Raw genomic sequence first — 6,000 nt, forward strand, 5'->3', positions numbered from 1 at the left:
CCGGATATCACCTTCGTAATGGAGACGAAGAATAAGCAGAGAATATGGCACGTAGGAAGCTGAGTAGTTGTGGCTTTTTTGATATGCTGATTGTAGACCCGGTTGGCACAGCTGGTGGCTTTTGTTTAGCGTAGAACTCTACTTGTATTGTGAATGTAATGAAATTTGCGAATTTTTTTATTCATGCGTCTATTATGGATGCCAAGAATAGAGCTCAATGAGGCGTAAAGTTTGTGCACATTAATAGTGAAGAAGAAATTATGAAAGAGCAATTTAATTTTATTCTGTCTTACTCTTCAAACTTTCGAACTGAAAGTCTGTTCATAGGCGATTTCAATGCCATTCTAAAGCTCCATGAGAAGTGGGGTGGTAACTTTAGAGCAAAAGCAAAAATGACCATCTTTTGCTCTTTTGTGAATCAAATGAGGTTGGTTGATGTACTTTACTGTGGACCAACTATGACATGGAATAATTGTGGGGATAACCCTCACAACATTTAGGAAAGGATTGATAGGTGTCTTGCCTCCACCAATGGTTACTGTTATATCCCTCGGTACAAGTCCATCACTCACAGGATTTAGGGTCTGATCATGAACCTATTATGCTCTTTAATTATTAATCCGACAACCTTAAAAGCAAAGAAGTTCTTTCACTTTGATAGTAGATGGGTCTCGAATCAAATGGTGGAATCAATTATCTCTTCTGCATGAAACTCTGTCTCAAATGATTTTGGTTTTTCTCAAACTGCTTGTAAATTTAAAGCTTGCCGTCATGCTTTATTCTACTGGAGCAGAGCTAATTCTCACAATTCAAACCAATGCATTGATACTTTAAAAGGTTATTTGGTAACTGAACAAAACCATTAGAGTAACTGGAATGCTGCAAGAATCCAAGAGCTTGAAAAAGAATTGTTGACTGAAATGAAGCACGAGGAGTCTTATTGGCTCAAAAAGCTCGTTTAAGTTGGTTAAAGTTGGGGGATAGAAATAAAGGCTACTTTCATTCCAAAGTGATCCAGAGGTGAAAAAGAAATTTTATCCAGGGGTTAATTGATCAACTTGGAATCTGGAAAACCTCCCTCTATTAGTTGCAAAGGATAGCTTATGATTATTTTTGTCAGATTGATTCATCAAGCAACCCAGCAAATCTGGAATCCTTCATAAATGGTTTTCAATCGAGAATTTCAAAGGAGATGAACAACCAGTTACTTCAGCCTATTACAAGAGGGGGGATTTTTCATGCTGTTTTTGCCATAAATCCTACAAAAGCACTGGGAGAAGATGATTTCACAGCATTATTCTTTCAACAGTATTAGCATATTATAGAGGAGCATATTCGTAAAGCAGTGCAAATTTTCTTTGATACAGGTAGAATGCCTAAGAGCTAGAATCACGCTTGCTCACTCTTATACTGAAGGTTAAACAAGTGTAGTCTATGAGGGATGTGAGACCCATTGGGCTATGTAATGTTATATATAAAGTTGTTTCCAAGTTACTGACTTGTAGATTGCAACCAATTATGGACAGCATCATTGGGTGTGAAAAAAATGCTTTTATAAAGCATAGGCTGATTGCGGATAACATCCTTATTAATCATGAAGTTATGCACTTTCTCAAAATGTGGTGCAAAGGGAAAGGTTATGGGATGGCTTTTAAATTGTGTGGAGTGGGGTTACCTAGAACACATGATGCTACAGTTTGGTTTTCATCCAAAATGGGTTCAATGGATTATGGCTTGTGTGACAACAGTGACCTATTCAATCCATGTCAATGGGCATCGAATGGGTTTTATCACCCCAACAAGGTGTTTGAGACAAGGGGATCCATTGTCCCTGTATCTCTTTCTTATATGTGTTGAAGGTTTATCCCACAAGTTAAAATCCTCTTCACTGTAGAGTTTGAAAATAGCAAGAAATGGCCCTGCCCTCACCCATCTTTTCTTTGCAAATGATTTTATCATCTACTCGAGGGCTTTTATGAGGGATGTGGACATAATTAAAATAAAATCCTTCAAGAGCATGCTTCTGCTAGCGGACAATCAATTAATCGTAGCAAATCCAATTTGATTTTTAGTTCCAATACCCTTGATGAATTGCCGAAGTCCTCCTTATTCAGAATTTTGATGCTCCTTCAAAGTTTTTTGGATTGCCTTCTGGGATCCCAGAATCCAAGAAGTAATCCTTTTAAAAAATTTTAGATCGTGTAGCAAGTAAGGCTGATGGTTGGAAAAGGAATTTATTATCTAAGGGAGGGAAAGAGGTTCTTATTAAAGTTGTGGCAACGATAATACTAGTGTATGCCATGTCCGCATTTTGATTACCATCCTCTTTTTGCAAAGCCATAAATTCCATGCTTTTTAATTTCTGGTGGGGAAAATAGAGGAATAAGAGGAAGTTGCATTGGGTAGCTTGGTCTAAAATATGTGAGCTGAAGCCAAAAGGCAGATTGGGTTTTAAAGACCTTGAAGGTTTTAATATGGCACTCTTGGCAAAACAAGGATGGAGGCTAATGAACAATCCTAATTCCCTTTTATCTTAAGTCTTTAAAAGGAAATACTTTCCCTTTACTAATTTTTTGTAGGCATCACAGGAAAGCTACCCATCGTGGGGATGGCAAAGCTTGTTGTAGGGAAGGCAAGTGCTTCTTAAAGGGGTCAGATGGCATGTAGGGAATGGGCATTTTATCCTTTGTAAATTAGACAACTGGATTCCTCAATCCTTTCCAAATCCTCCAAGAGTCAAGACGGATCATAATGCTTGTGTGGTATGGGTCCACCAACTTATCAACCAAAATTCTCATTCATGGAACTATGAAAGTCTTCAACAAAACTTCCATGAAGAGGAAGTCAAGTACTATTTAGACAAGAAATCCAACTTATATGGCACTATGATAAAAGGGGTGAATACACTGTCAAATCTAGATATTATATAGCGAGGGAGATTCAAAAATCCCAGCATTCCTTATCCGTCCAAGTTCCAATAGCAAGATGGAGTAGCTATGGAAAAACATATGGAAGATTAAATTACCTACTAAATTATCAGTTTTCCTATGGATGATGCTAATGGACAAGCTGCCAACTAATGACACTTTACATAAGAGATTGCCGCATTTTGATCCCTACTGTCCTTTTTGTGGGGAGATGGAAACTAGTAAGCATTTGTTCTTCTCTTGTCCTCACGCTGTAGCAATATGGATTAATTCCCCACTCAGGCTCAGATCTGTCTTTCTTTGTAATATGGATGTTAAGGATTGCTGGACTGAATTATTGATACCTCTTCGAACTCATGAAGATAACTAGTAGCTTATACAACTCTTGGTTTTCATATTGTGGTATGTTTGGAAGAGCTGAAATGAAAAGGTTTTCAGAAATGTTATAATATCTCCACAGGACATTATAGTAATAACACTTGAGCATTTTGAGGATTTCTTCTTAGCAAATGAATCTGTTTCAAGGTAGTCAAAACTGAATCATCCTATTCCAGCTTGGACCCCTCCTCCAGTTAATGTTATTAAGCTCAATTTTGATGCAGTTATGGATAGGAATAGAGGGAGAGGAGTAATTGCAGTTGCAGCTAGAAATTGGGAAGGGAAGCCGATAGATTAGTGTCATAAAGTATATGAATCTATTATTGATCCACTGGTCCTGAAGAGCCTAGCATGTAGAGACGCTGTCACCCTTGCCCTAAATAGGAGTTTCTATGCAATTAGAGTGGAGGGAGATTCTCTTATGGTTATACAGGCCATTCTTTCTGAATCTGCACCTTTAAACATTCAAATGGTCATTTTTGATATCAAACTTTTAGCTAGCAGGTTCAATTTGGTTGCTTTCTCCTATATTAAGAAATTGGGTAACCAAACTGCACATGCTTTAGTAAAAAAGTTTTTAAGTGATCCCTCCTTTGCTTGTAATTGGTCTGCTTAGCAAACATTTGTCTTTGACTATATGCCAGTATGATTTTTCAATGCAATTTCAATCTTCATTAAAAAAAAAAAAAAAAAAAAAAACAATGATAGTAAATCTGTGTTAAAAATGAGATAAAATGATCAATTTTTTTTTAGATAAAATTATCAATTTGTTTGAATTACAAATTGTAAATAATTTTAATTTTTGTAAATATAGAATAAATACTTTATTAAAATTTTCATTTTTATTTTGACTAAAAATAATAAATAATTTTAACATTTAAAAATATAAAAATTAATATTTTATTATTAAAAAATTGAAAAATTATTATTTTAATTATTTTGGCAAATAACTGGGTTGATTTGCACTTAAATAAATAAAAAAGTTTAGGTTGATTTGAGCAGAAACTTAAAAATAACTTATTTAGAGATGGATAAAAAAAATTTAAGGATAAATTTAAACTTTTTTCTATTTTAAAACTGAAGCATATTCGGCTAATCTTTCATAGAGATAAAATTTCATTGAAATCTCCATTAGAGAAATATTTTCATAAGCATTCTCTCTCTAATGGTTGTGATGAACTTAACAAAGAACTCTTATTAGAATATGGCATTTTCGTGGTAATTCCTCACCCACTTGGATTCTTTAAGTTGCTAATAGAACTCTACTACAGCTGACTTTTTTTGAGTGGAACAGTATTTTATTAAATTATTTTAAATTCACATTATCTTATTTTAATAATTAATCCTATTATGAGTGCATTTAAAACACGTAATAAACTATTAGTCAATTAGAGGTAGTGTAATCAGTAAATTTTTTTTTTTAAGTATAACAAAAGTGTTGAACCTGTATAGCTCAAAATGAGCATTGATTTTGATGATAATAAAACTCAAATAGAATCTATCTAACTCAATTTTAAGTGATGTGTAGATTCTTTCTCTTATTTATGAAGAATCTTTGAAGTTGCATCTAAGGAAGAAGAACACTCAAAGGCATCTCAAGATGAATCCAAGTTAAAAAAGAACAAGATTATTAAAGCCTAGACTCAAAGTAAAGGTATGAAAGTCATAGAGTTAGGAATTAGGTCTTAGGACTTGTGTAAAAAGAATAGATGAAAGTTTAGTCAAATGGAGCTCAAAATTTATTTTTCTTTCAATTATTTTATAAAATTTTCTCTCATCATGACCTTGGATATTGCTATTGAAATATATATTTTTCTTAAGGTCTAAATTAGATTTTTTAAAGATTACAATTTAAAATAGGCATCTGGTAAATTAGTTTGCTAACTTACTTGCTAAAATATTAGTTTGCTAATGTGTTTGCTAAAACATTAGTTTGCTAACTAGTTTACTACTGTCGCCAAAATTTCATTAGTTTGCTAAATGATCAGAGTTGCTTAACTTCACACAAAAAGACAAAATAAGGGTTATTTTGCCTAGAACAAAGTGTATAACGTTCCAAAAAGGTTTCAAACGGTTTAAAAAAATTTGGGACTATAAATACACATTCTTTACTTCATTTTACACTTGATGAAAGTTTACATTTGCACCCCCAAGCTTGATTTTTCATTTATTGCTTTCATTCAAGAGCTTTAAAGTCTTTGAGCTACCATTGGCAAATAAACTCATCTCTTCTTTATATTTCGATTTGTATTGAGTGAGATTGAGTGTTAAAACATTAAATTGCATTCAAGAGAGGTTGTACAAGCACCTATTGAAGCTTGAGAGTGTGAGTGCTTGAGATAGCACTTGTCAAGGGTTCAAGCTACCTTGGTAAAAGCTTGGTGTTGAAAAAGTTATAAAGGGCTTTCGGTCTCTTGCCTTTAAAAGAGCAAATAGTGGAGAGAAGACTCAAAGAGGGTTCTTTGAGAGAGTGGATGTAGGCTAGTTAAGCCGAACCACTATAAAAATCATTGTGTTTGATTTCTCTAACCTTAATCTCTTTACTTTTATGTAATTTAAATTTCTATGCATATTATTGAATGATTGATTGAATAGATTGAGTTGATATACTTAAAAGATAAATTGAGTAGGTTGAGAAATCGATTGAATATCTTGTGATGCATGTTATGTCAAAAATTGCTATAAACATTGATTG

The sequence above is a fragment of the Hevea brasiliensis genome, chromosome 12 (genome assembly GCF_030052815.1).
Source record: "Hevea brasiliensis isolate MT/VB/25A 57/8 chromosome 12, ASM3005281v1, whole genome shotgun sequence".
NCBI classification, from domain to species: domain Eukaryota; kingdom Viridiplantae; phylum Streptophyta; class Magnoliopsida; order Malpighiales; family Euphorbiaceae; genus Hevea; species Hevea brasiliensis.